Below are 13,624 nucleotides of genomic sequence, written 5' to 3'. Positions count from 1 at the left end.
AGGATGCTGCATTCCCCTGCAGCTCAGGCACGAGGAGTCTGCTGGATGAGGAATCCTGCTCACAGAGATGCACATGGCATTTGCAGCATCCTGAACTGCTGGATTATATAATATTTATATTAAACCTCAAAGTTTCACCTCATATGATCCCTGAGTGCATTTTCATCACAAATTTGTTTTACTGAATGGTTGCTTTGATTGTTTTTAATCGAGTCCCTTATTTTATTTCATAATCATTTAAAGACCTAATGTATGCTTGATAGGATTGCTAATAAATCCCAAATTTCCTCCCTGTTAACTGTTGATATTTTCCAAATTTTAATGAGTATCCTCAACAGAAAAACGACAGCACTGATTGTTAGTTCACATGCCTAAAACAACCTACTGTATGTTTACTCTGTCCCGACCAGCGCCCACATGTGAATAATGACTGTTGTCTTTGAGAAACAAATGATGAAATAGTGTGACATTGTTTCTGCAAAACCGATGTGTGTGACTCTGGCAGGTCACTTCCAATCTCCTATCTATCAGTGTTTTTTTGTTGTTTTTTTAACCATAATTATAATCCATCTTTAACCTTAAAGGGGACATATTCTGCACATCTACAGGTCTAAATGTTTAATCTGGGGCTCTACTGGGATATCTTTGCATGATTTACAGTTCAGTTACTCCTTATTTATCTTATACTGACCCTTTATGCAGCCCCTCAGTTCAGCCTCTTTCTGAAACAGGCCGTTTTGGCTCCCGTCTCTTTTAAGCCCGCCTCCCGATGAGTCCACTCTGTTCTGATTGGCTAGCTTCAGGAAGCTGTCCCTCGGCAGACTTCAGCCAGCTCCAGAGGCTATGTCACCAAACCATGAAACAAACTATAGTAGCAGGATTTCACTACTTTTTTCTTGTTCTTTACTCGAAATGTCAATTTCTCAAACACATCCGCAGATCTGCCAACCTGTATGCATTTGCTTAGCAGGTATGCATTTTGACATCAAAGTACACTGTAGCACTCACAGGTTTGATATACTATTTAACTCACAAAACAGGCGTTCTAACCATGAATGCTTATGATTCAATAGTGCTAGCTAACGTTAACGTTTCACAGGAGAAGTAACCTGGCTAGCTTTTCACTGAGGACACTTTGAAGTGAGGAGAGGAAGAAAGGAAAACTCACCATGAGATACTGAAGGAGAGGGGAGAGAGTGGTGTGTGTGTGTGTGTGTGTGTAAAAGGCAGAATGAGCCTCTGGCCTGCTAGGTGTGTGTATGTGCGTGTGTGTTGGCTCTGTAGTCCATAAATTAGCCTACTCTAGGAAAATTTCAAGGACAGGAAACACCCCCACTGCAAATTAAGTTTTAACAGCCATGTTCATATTCAGCCTGTATTGTAATTAGGTCATCATACCATTAAGTAATAGCCTTCCTATAATGAGAACAATTGTATTAACCAGCTCTTAAATATTTATTTCAGCGTAGCCACAAAATAGCCTGTTTAAGCTAGTTTGGGTTTTATAGCTACATTGTCATCTTTTCAAATTAGCTGAAAATCATTATTATTTATTTCCAGATTATTGTGGAGTTGTAAACAATAGAAACTATATAAATGCAGCAGTAGTGGTAGTTTAGTTTGTAGCCTCAGTGAAATTGTGTTCCTTGGTAAGCTTTGTTTAGGCAAGTGAAAAACAGATGGACAAACAGACATAAATGACCAACTAACAGTACTGACATCTGCAGATATTTTTGTAAACAATCTGTTAATGGTATCAAGAATTTTCATATCACTGCATCCCTCACTTTTTTGTCTGCATGACATGCATGTATGCCTCATGTATGCAAACAATATACTGTAATGCGTATCTGTGTAGATTATGCACAATAACTCATCATGCGAACAGCAGTGGTTCGCATCTAGGTCGCCAAAGTGGTACTCAAAAAAATTGTCCAGGGTTGGCAGGTCTGTGTTATTTGAATGAAGAAAAGGGTCTTTGGGGATATATCAGAAACGCTTTTTGTCTCAGCCGAATCAGCAGAAAAAAAGTAAAATAGGTTGTTTTTTAGGACAAAAAAGAAAAGACCTATTTTGTCAATGAGGTCATGTTCAGACAGACAACAGCACTGCAGAGGGTGCAGTGGGCGCCTGGAATAAAATGCAGTGTTGTCCAGCAAGGCACTGCATTGGCCAATCAAACACATGCTAATGTAGTCTCCATTTCTTTGTAATGTGAACATGTATTTCTACTGTTTAACTGGTGATTTTTGCAATGAAAGATAACATCATTGCTGCCTAGGTTTACAGAAATTCTTAGTTGGGATTTTGGGGCGTTATTGGTTGCTATAACAAAATGAGGTCATGTATGTTATAAAGTGGTAAACCATAAAATAATTTGATTATGGTTTATGATAGCTTGGTGCCCCATGATGTTCTAAGTTCACTTTCAGAATCCATTCCTCTCACATGAGAACACTAAAATGGTCATTTACTGACTGATCATTCACCCATTGGCTGCATCTAAGAAGCATCGTGGGAATTTCTCCTCATGACGCCAAAGGCCATCTGATGGACTGCTTCAGTAAACAACGGTTTCAGTTAGACAAATGCCTTGTTACTTCTTTGCCAAGCAACCTCCAAAGATAGAGGACAGTTTACTTCACAGACACTTGAACCGCAGGAATGTTGGATTTCTACATACAGTTATTACCAGAAGTTGCCTTTCTCTGTGAACTCATGATGTGTTGCAGCAGAGTCAAACAAAAGTGAAAGTGAAAGCCAAACACTGTGACAGTGAGGTAGATCAACACCAGCCTTTTAGTGATCCCTGTGGATCAATGCTTACAGCATATTAAAATATGGTGTTGTATTTCAGGTCGATTAGTAATATTGATGCACAGAGCGTACATTTTCGTGAAATCCACTCTTCTGTTTAATCAAATTTAAACATGTATTTTGCACTTCTGCATGGCAGGCCTGTTCCCAAATAATACATTTTCAACTTTTACTGCATTTCTTGCTGAAGCTGTTCTAAAGGCCAGTGTTAGCTCAACTCATTTTTTCCCATTCAGTTCAGTGAATGTTTAACTCAAAATTCAGAAGTGTGTTTTTCTTATTGTTAAGTTACTATTAACAACAACAACATTAAAACATTTAAGGTTTAGGTTTATTGTTGGTTATTTAAAAAAATTACTACTGATAGAAATGTATGAAAGTGATGTAAATGCCAATGTGAAAGAATGCTAATGTATCATTTATCAATCAACTTTTTTCATGTTGAGAGAGTTGAGAACTGATGCGATGTTGTGTTCTGTTTAACAGAACTGTGGACAGCTCCTGGTGCTGAAATCAAGTTTTTATTATTCATCTTTTATGAGTACAGTTTGCGCCTGCAGGAAATTCCACTCTCATTGCTGTTTTAATGTCACACAGTGTAACTGCACTGTGGGTCATTCACTTGTGCAAAGTCGGAAAGTATGCCTGAATCAACCAAACAATTCTTCGAGATAATATCTTCTAAATAGAATAGAACTTTATTATCCCATGACGGCAGGAATCTTTTCTTTGCATCACCATTTAAAAACAACACAATAAAAAAACAATAACAATGAAAACAATGAAGACACACACAGTCAATATCATTATAAAAAAATGCAGAATGCATAAAAGTTCCTAGCGGCTGAAAATGCAACCACTTAGGTTTGTTAAAACAGTCGACAAAAACATGTACAGTATAGAAAAGTATAAAAACATACAATAGTGAGCACAGGGTCAGGAGCAGTAGAGCTGCGCACCTGGAAGCTGATCGTGTTTTGAATATTTTATTACCAGTTAATTAAAAATTAATATTCAGAAAAACAAAATAACACTTTTTGTTTTATGACCTTTGCCTTGATGAATATTAAAATATTATTACAATATATTTGATATATGGTTTAGGGGGTGGTTATGATATAATCACATCTTCACTTTCACTGTCACTCTGACCTTGTCAATGAAGCTGCCACTCAGTAAACTAAATAACACCCCTATCATCTGAGGGTTTTTTTTTTTTTTTGTGTGTGTGTGTGTGTGTGTGTGTGTGTGTGTGTGTGTGTGTGTGTGAGAGAGAGAGAGAGACACTGTCAGGAAGAGACACAGTTTGTCTCCTCTTCACAGGATTTGAAGTGCTTTGTGATTGACATTGAGGACATGTTGAATTCAGATACTTGACTGGAAATGTATCTTTGGCTCGGCTTTGTCTTCCTCTGATGCATCTGATCCAGACTCCTCAGTTTAGGGGTCTTTGTACTGTACATTCAAACAAACACTACAGAAAAATAATGAATCGACTCTTAGATTTGTAGCTGTTGAAAGTGACCAAAAGCAGTAAACACAATTATTTTAAACTGAGAAAAGGAACAGCAAATGATGTGAATGTAATTGTGCTGGTGTTGTGCAATTGACAGGAAAACGAGTCACCGCTGCTGAAGCCTGTGTTTACTCTGTCATTCACCACGGCTTTGGCCCCCACTGCTGTTTTTTTTTGTTTTTTTTGTGTGTCCTTGTCCAAACAGTCCAAATTTGCTCCCTCTTGACATTTTCTTTGATTAAAATCTGAGGCTTGACTTAATCACAACCCTGGCTGGGATAGTTTTCTTTGATTTGGGTAAATCTGATTACAGTGCTGTTGAACTCATTTGCTGAAGCTTGTATTAGTGTTGGAGAGGAGGACAGTAGTTCTCCAGATGGTGATTGTGTGTATTGTTTCAGGTCTAGTGCAAGTCTGTTCCGCAGTCCAAACTAAGCAGCACACATTCTTTCTATAATTTTAGGGATGTAGGAGTGTATCAGGGGTGGAAAAGTGGTCCATTCATTGTGTTTCAATGGGTTTATTGTTTATTGTCTGTAGGTTCTAACCCGGGTGGAAATAAAAGCCCAAATGTAGGGCTTGTTAGTTTTAGGGCTACAGTAAAAGGTAGTTTTTAAATACTTAAAAATACTTTAAAATGTCTTTAATTTAAGTATCTACTTCAAAAACATTCACCTCTAATGAACACAGCCTTTATGTATTAAAGGTAAATTTAAGTAACTTTGCTTGCTGTTTTCTGCTTAATTTTTGGATGAGTAACCAGCCTAGTCGCACTGACATGATTCTTATTGGATGGTCTTAATACATCCATCCATCTATTGTTTAGTAGGTCCAGTTATATAGAGGAAAGGGGCTGCCAATATTTAAATGAAATCATTTTATCAAATTTAAATAGTATTTACATTCTCACAATGTATGATTTTCCTTTCACTATTTTCTGCCACAAATTAAATACTAGTTGACAAATTAAAAAGATGGTGGAAATTCATTTTCAGTGTACTCCAGAGCATGCAACACTGCCATAATCTTTATTATTCATCCAGACACAAATAACCTGAATATTGCATGAGCAGGTCAGAAAAAAACAAAAAATAAACAGAACAAAAAAAAAAAAAAAAGAAAAACAACATCCAGAAAAGTAAGTCTTAATGGTAGGGCTGTGATGGTATGGATTTTTTCTTACTGCAGTGAAAAAGCAACGTATTCCCTCAGTTCGGTGGTTTTAGTTATGGCCAGTAGATGTTATATTCCACTCAGTGGTTTTGATGGTTGATTTTAACAGATTGCACACAAGTGGCCTGGGACAGTCCTGCCATTAGGAAACTGCCGAAGTTACGTTTGCAATTTGATTTTCAAATTCAGGTTGCACACTGCCAATTTGAAAATGTAAATGAAAAGTACATTTCGCATTCATTGCCAATGTTATGCTTTGGAAATGATTTATTAATGGAGTTTTCATTTAAATTTGAATTTTGGCAGTAGTGATGCATTTTAAACATGAACTGTAAAATGAATATTGACATTTTAAATCATGAATGAAATTTCAATTTAAATAAATTACTTAATTTTACTACTGGCAGCTCTAGACTTCCATACCAGTGTTGGTGGCCACAGAGCATCACAAACATCCTTTACCCTTATATCCTCCAGCTCACTAAAAGCACTCTCAGCCAGTTGGGAGATGTACTCATAACCTTTGCCAGTTTTTGCTATCAAGGTCCCCAACATCAGACCCTGCACCTTTTCCACCGGGTATCACCTGACCCCTCTCTTTGCCTTGCAGAGGGGTAGGAGCTGAGTATTCTGAGCTTTAAGTCATTGTCCCGTACTGTGTTTAGGGCTGTCCTTGGCCGAACAACAAAAGATACCCTGACTCAAACAATGACTCTAGTGTCCCAGTTCTATGATGTTCATTCTCATTAGTCATTACAGTAATGAGATTCAACTGAAATATGTGTAAAATCACAGTATTTAAATACAGAATTTCTCCCAAATAGACATTAAAGTCTTTTCTTTGACTTGATTAAACTGAATGAACTGATTAAAAGAAATTTTGTGACACCCTGATGGTTTCAAAGTTGCAGTCAGAGTATCATGTAATTCTAATCTTTTAATATTATTTTTCTGTGTGTGTGTGTGTGTGCTATCTGCTTGTCAGGCCACATCCACTCAGTCAGATCATGTACTGACTGCATAGCTTCCTCTTGTATGTTGAAACATTGGAAGCCGATTCTTCCTAATAAGCTCCTTCAGCTGTGATGAATGTTAAGATGCATAGAAGAGTGGGAGGAGAGGGAACAGTGTAGGAAGATGGAATATCACTCCAATCTGCTGCCTCGCAGTGTGTGGATGGAAAGTACTGCAGCTCCACCTACAGGCTGCTCACTGTAATCTCAGGTTTTACTGACGCAGATAGAGATATTTAAATGTTGAGCGTGCTGATTTTGTGCTGATAGTCAATGTCTTTGGATTTGAATATTATCAATGAATATGTAATCAATCGGACTGCATTATAACTATATCAGAGATTATCATACTTAATATTGATCCCATATAACCTTTTACCTGCTGCTCTCATCCTTTCACATCACTATGTCTTCTATCAGTTTGCAGTGCAACACATTGAATATTATAGTAGTCTGCGGAATACAATTTGCATCATCAAATTAACAGTTTTTTTGTCTCTTTTTATTTCAGAGCACAATATTGGTAAAGTCCTCCAAGTCCCTGAAGCCAACATAAACCAGGTTGGTTGACTGCTTATTGCTTATTTCCTTATTAAAATGGCTCTCCAGCAGTTTAGTATTACATTACTGTGAAGCTGGCAGTCTCACAAGAGATTACAAAAAGAATGATCAAAATCAAAGCAGCAGAGGCCGAGAGAAATCCTTTAGTATGGGTCGACTCCAGAAACTCTGGAGCCTACATTTCCCATGCAACTCAATAGAATCTAATCATTAGACCTGCTGACCTACCTTATAAATGTATATTTTTCAAACTCCACACCTCCTGTTTGTAACACAGGCTTTCTGTTATAAATATAGTCTCTGATGACATCACTATGACATCATCAGGGTTATTTTCAAGCTTGACAAAGCTCCACAGAAGACAATATACATTATACATACAACTGTTGTCACAAGTACAAACCGAACCGTGGCTTGTAAACTGAATATATAAAATTGCTGGATTGCTGGAAAATTGCCTCTATGGCTTTGGCTGATACCAAACTTGCAATAATGTTCAATTGGAATTTGACAATTTAGATTTATCAGAACTGAATGAGAGTTAAAATGAACAGATAAAAGTTGCTGCACTAATTTGCTGATAAAAATCCATATATTTTACTTCAGGAGAATACTGTAGAAACAGGCCTCAGTAGCACCACCCTGTGGCCACAGTCAGCTGTACAAGTACACAAGTGTTCTCACTCTGGTTCATTAGAGCTCAGGTTGAAGTTGGGTGTATCTAATGCCTACCATACACTAGAAGACTTTGAAAAGACTTAAGTCGACACCCTCTTACATCTAAACAAAATGTGTCATAAGTCATGAGTTTTTAGTCACAGATGCAAAGACTGGGGATCTTGTAGGGTCACTATTTGCAAGACTACAACTAGATTTCTTTTGAGATTATCTCCCATCCTGCTCTTGGTGGAACTTTACAAGAAGAAAAACTGTTGAACAATGAAGTAGAAACAGAAGCAGCTTCTGGCCGCAGCTGCCCTTGTGTGTGCAGTGGTTTGTTCGGAAAAACCAGGGCTGTAGCAATTTCTGTCCACTTTTTTCCTTCTCTACTCTACCATGGTACAAATGGGAGGACATATTAAAGAGGCATTCTTGTTCACTCCACATCTCCACCGGTTTTCCTCCTTCCTCCTTCCACCCCTAGTTTTGATATATGTATTTCCTTTTTTAATGAGGCCTCCTTCAGCCTAGGACATACTGTCCTCTTAAAGGGAAAATTATACATCCACCTAACCATGAGGGTCTGACGTGTATGAAAGACGTTTACACAGTCATCAGATGCAGTATGTACAGGACTGCAAGGCATCTTCCGTCTGCAGAGCTGTCTACATCCACATCCATAATGGAGTGTATAATGATTTTTTAATAAAACAGGTTTCAAGTCTTTAGGTGAAAAATGATAAGAGAACTGCAAACACTGTTGCAGTCTGCCATTCCTCTCTGAAACATTAATTGATGAATAGGGAATGTATTAAGGGGCTCTTTGTACCAAATAGTAACATTAGGCAGGATTTCTTCCAACTCAACTGAACAAAATTCACTTGAGAAGGAGCTTATTAAGATGATTAGTGTGGTGTACAATAGTAAAGAAGAAAATGCAGAATGTGATAGTGACCATGTAGGTCTAACTGACACTGCTCTGGTTGTGAATACATGAATGAATGAATGAATGAACACATTGAGGAAAGGCTGTTCAAACCTGCATGTATGAGTGGAGAGGCATCCTTATATATTTATACCATTATGTTTAGGGTTAGGGTTATATCTTACAACCTTTCTCTTTGCAGACCTTTGTGCCTTGTCATAGCAGGAAAAACACAGGTGTAACAGTGAGCCTGGCTCCCAGCTCCAAGACCAGAGCCCTGGAACTGGAACACCTAAATTGAAAGCAGCCATTATTAATATCATTAGTTACACCTGTGCTTCTCTTCAAAGTGTACTCTGTTTCCCCAGGGGATCATTTAAAGTTTAATCTTAATTTCTCCAGCAATTATAGCAATAAAACTCATTATCATAATACCTTTTGTAATGACGACAAAGTGCTGCAAGTGTCTACTCAACTGTGTTGTGGTTTCAATTGGGCTCACATGGGGGCAGTGTTGGCTTTCAAACTGTCCTACATTGTAATGCCCCTACTTCTCCAAATGATCCATGTAAAGGCCCTTTCAGACCTAATTACGATAATCAGACCATAACGTGTCTCCTTTATTAGAAACAAATAAAGGTCTGTAGCAATAAATAATTACAGTGCTCACATTGTTCATCAGCAATCTGCTTTTGATCCAATTACAATTAAAATAAGCAATAAGGCAGTCAAAGTGCTCTAGGTAATGGATGGAAGTACAGCATAAAACATTAAAACAAACAAGAAACCATTCAAAAGATATTAAAAAGATTTTAAAAAATGTCAGTATGTTAGTACAAGGTAGATAATGATGAGTAGTAGAGGGGAGCAGACAATGAAGTTGGTTCCAGCTCTTAGGTTCATTGTAATTTTATTATACAAAAGAAATATATTATACGGACTATTATACATTATTGACTATATATACTATACTATATATATTATTATAGACTCTAAAGAAGAGGCAACATCATTGATAAACAAGAACAGAAGAGGAGATATCATCTTTGGATATATTTTTAAAATCAAAACAGCTAGCTGTCAACTGCTAACTGCTACTTGCCACTGTTACCAACATTCCAAAGGAGAAACTGCACTGAGGAAGCTAACAGAAGAGTTATTTGTGAAGACAAGCAGAGAAATGAAGGGCTCCTTGATGGTGGCATTCTTTCTCTCTCTCTCCATGAACTGGTGTGATGGCGATGCGACCAACATTTAAGGCGGTCTCTCCTAGTTCAGACATTGCATTGTCTTTGTCTACGTCTACGTCTACGTCTGTGTCATCGTGTGGATTGCAAGGGAAATATGTCTATGGTCGTCAGTTTCTTTCGGACATTTGTAACAAAGACTTTTGCTATGAGAAATACTGGCTGGAAGCTAAATCAGCTGAGCGCGCTTTGTTTGCTACACCCAGTGGACCCAAAGTAGACCACAGTCTCGCCTGGAGCTGTGCTGGTGAGGAAACATCGAAAGTGGCGCAACAGGACGTGGAAGCGGGGCAAGCGCGGAGGTGTTCAAGCTAGGCTAACTGTTAACCCATACAAACTGCCAGTTCCAACAATCACGTTGCCTAATGTTCTCTAATGTTCTCTGGACAGCAAAATGGATTATATAACTCCCCTATCGGTGCTAGTCACGCGTTGACATGCAAGAGCTGTCTACATCCAACTGAGATCTACTTTTCTCTACACATTAAAGCACTGTGCTGCTAACTGCTCATTCTTTTTTTTGTTTTTTTTCTCTTGGGGTTTATATGTTTTTTGGGAAAATACAGCAAAAATACAGCCATGCTGTAGAATAACAAGTGTTGACCTTATTTTTAAAAGAAAGATTGACTGTTTTAGGAATTATAGAATTTGATTGTAAATTGATGGCAGGAAAATCTAAAAAAATGCCATTAACTGTACATTTATAGACACTCAACAATATTTTTCAAAAATGTGAAGTGTGTGTAAAATGATGTGAAATTTTACCACACATTGGATGTAAATGTACCATATATATATATATATATATATATATATATTATATATATATATATATATATATATATATATATATATATATATATATATATATATATATATATATATAACAGGATTATATTTTGCAGTGTTCTATGAGAGCCAATCATCTACCAGAGACAGATGGTGATTCATGTTTGACTTTTTTGTTGATTGTATTGTATTGCACCAGTATCCACCAAGTGAAGTGGCTCTCCACTGGATATGTAATTTCATTGGTGCATACAAGAAGTCCACTGAAATAACAAGCTTAATAATGTACTCATGGAGGAAGTGCTGTAGGTCATTTTCATGAAGCATTCGGGCTGACATTTATCTTTAGCATAGTTTTTAATGCAGATTTACTCAACTGTAATACTTGTGATCATTATCATTATGATAAAGTAACAGGTGTATTGTATTACATACAGTAATGTAAAGCTTCATAGCATTCATAGTTTTGTTGCCAGACATCTTTCTATTGTTTCTGTACTAATACCAAAACTTTACTTTTTTAAATAGCTGAACAAAGTAAAGTTTTGGTATTAGTACTTTACTCTGAGGTCCTCCTCCACTCAGAAATGTGTTTGTCTTTTCGTTCCTTCATATTGGATGTTTGAGCTCTGCTCTGTGCAGAATGATGAATGTGCAGAGTTTGTTTTCACATTCATCTGCTGAAGGAGGAAAGTTTCTCTGTGCTCACCTTAAATCTCAGTTTAAGGCGCGTATCTACAAGCAGGATTTGTGACATCACTACTAGTTTGGAGCCAATAGTGCTCCAGTTTAAACAAGTGTGATGTGGAAACTTGAACTTGTTAAGTAGGAGACATCTTGTGTCCAGCAGTTAATTAATTGAAAGTTTTCGTGGAATAACTATATCAGACAGAAATTATTATTTAAGAAAAAGTATTTTTATGTCTTAAGATATGTCTGGAGGGGAGTTTAAAGAAGAACGAAATTAGCTGAAGTTTTCAAACACTGAATTTGCAAACACAAGAAGCTGTACAAGAACTTTCCCAAATAAAATAGTCTAAAATTGGCTTAAATCAGGTACTATTATCTAATTAAATACTAGGCAAGATAATGAACCTAACCAGACATCTGGACGCCAGTCAGTGGACAGATTGTGGTCAGTGACAAAGACAGATTGATGTTTGATGGTGTTTATATTGTTTTATCCACTATGACAAGTAGTGTTTCCCGTACAGCACCGGCTGTTTTTCCTTGTACTTAGCACTTTAACAGCTACTTTAAATACTTGTGTCATTCATCACAGTGTGGTTTTTAGAGTGTGTGGTGGGGTGGGGGATGTGGGGGGGTGAGAGGAGAGGCTGACAGAGGAGGGATGGAGGGAGGAGGAGACATCCCAGCCCATTTATTTGACAGCCATTTAACCACACCGAGTCAATGTGCCAACAGCTCCCTGCCTTCTTCATGGTAGACTGGCTGCCCCTCCTCCACCCACCCCCTCCCTCCCATCTCTGTCCAAAGTTGTATAGGCACACTCTGTGTCTATACTTGGCGTTAGGCAGAGAGTGAGGACACATCAGACCCCGCAGGGTAGCTGAGGGGACAGATCAGCGTCTCTGAGCCTGAGCCATGGCTCTGCTGCTGGACAGCTCTCAGACGGCAGCAGCCTACTACTGCCTGATCCGCCGCAGGTTCAAGAGGAGGAGAAAGAAACGCTCTGAACGCAAAGGTATGATGTGTACCTGCTGCTGTCTGTGAGTCTGATGCTGTGTTAGAGGCAGAGTGAAACACAGCGCTGTTGTGTTAGTTTTGCTTCATGGATAGTATGGTTTTATTGTCATCATGGGGACGGTCAGGTGAATCTCTGAGACTGTTTGAAAGTGATTGGTCTGTTTTTGAGCTGCTTGTTGTCTGATACTTAATGTTGTGCTGACTGAGTTGTACATAAACTCTGAAATATCTAATCTCTCATCTCAGTGGTTCTTTACTTTTTTTCTTTGCTCTTTCAGTGGTTTGTTTTTCATGTTTGCCCTGTAACCATTAATACTGAGAAAATGCTATCCAAACTTTTGAACATGCTTAATCATGGCAATAGCACAAAATAATTTTAGTTCAAGTGTAAATCATGCTATATACTTGTGATGAATCATAAGTTTTAACAAAACTTTGTTAGTTAAAATACAAAAAGGATGCAATTTTAAAGTATATGGCAGGTGATATTCTATATTTTCCTTATTGCCAACAAATCATGTGAATTGATCTACTAACAAGTATTGTGTGTGTATCTAAGCCTGATATATCTCATTCCTCTGTGCCATAGAGCCCCATTGTTGTCCAAAAACTATTAAAAACAAGTCAGTGAGCCACACTGCTGCACTGAGTGACATGTTCCTTCATTATCATGAACACACACACAGTGGTTTATTTTTTCAGTTCCACACACACCGTCCTGCTGCCAGAAACACTCACTAGAGCACCAAAATGTGGATTCATCCACTGCTGAAAATAGTCCCCAACAAAACACACTATTTCCTCCTGTTTGTATAATGTTTGTTAAAAACTACAGCGACCAGCTGTTTTAGTAAATTACCCAGTCTTTTTTGAAAATGACACTATATATTTGTGAGGAGTTTTTTTTTTTTTTTTTAAGATTTATGTCTTCAGTAGGAACCAGTGGGCTTGGAGCTGAGAGCCAGAAAGTCAGAAAGTACTGAGAGACGGACTAACACATTGTTGGTTTGGATCTTTTCGTGGGATTCGTTGAATAACAAAAATACAGAATAACATCATCCTTATCCTTTGATCATTCAGTCATTTCCTTATGTCATTACTCTGGGTGTCTTGATTATATAATTTGCTGCAAGAGAGCAAATCTGACATCAGACCACTCTCCTCTTAAAGAAATGTTGTTTCTGATCCCAAATGACGGAGATGTTTAGACAATGAA

General features: G+C 37.7%; 1 protein-coding gene across 2 annotated transcripts in view; it reads left to right on the top strand.

Annotated features, from left to right (window-relative positions):
* Positions 1-13,624, top strand: part of LOC137176998 (double-stranded RNA-specific editase 1-like) — a 73,429-nt gene that overhangs the window by 22,079 nt on the left and 37,726 nt on the right. For both annotated transcript variants that reach the window (XM_067583070.1, XM_067583071.1), the window contains one exon: positions 7,031-7,080. The gene's annotated coding sequence lies outside the window, so the exon portion shown is untranslated. The remainder of the gene's footprint in view (positions 1-7,030; positions 7,081-13,624) is intronic.

This window comes from Thunnus thynnus, chromosome 24 (assembly GCF_963924715.1).
Source record: "Thunnus thynnus chromosome 24, fThuThy2.1, whole genome shotgun sequence".
In the NCBI taxonomy this organism is placed as follows: Eukaryota; Metazoa; Chordata; class Actinopteri; order Scombriformes; family Scombridae; genus Thunnus; species Thunnus thynnus.
The sequence above is the reverse complement of the archived record's forward strand: the minus strand, read 5'-3'. Positions and strand labels throughout refer to the sequence as shown.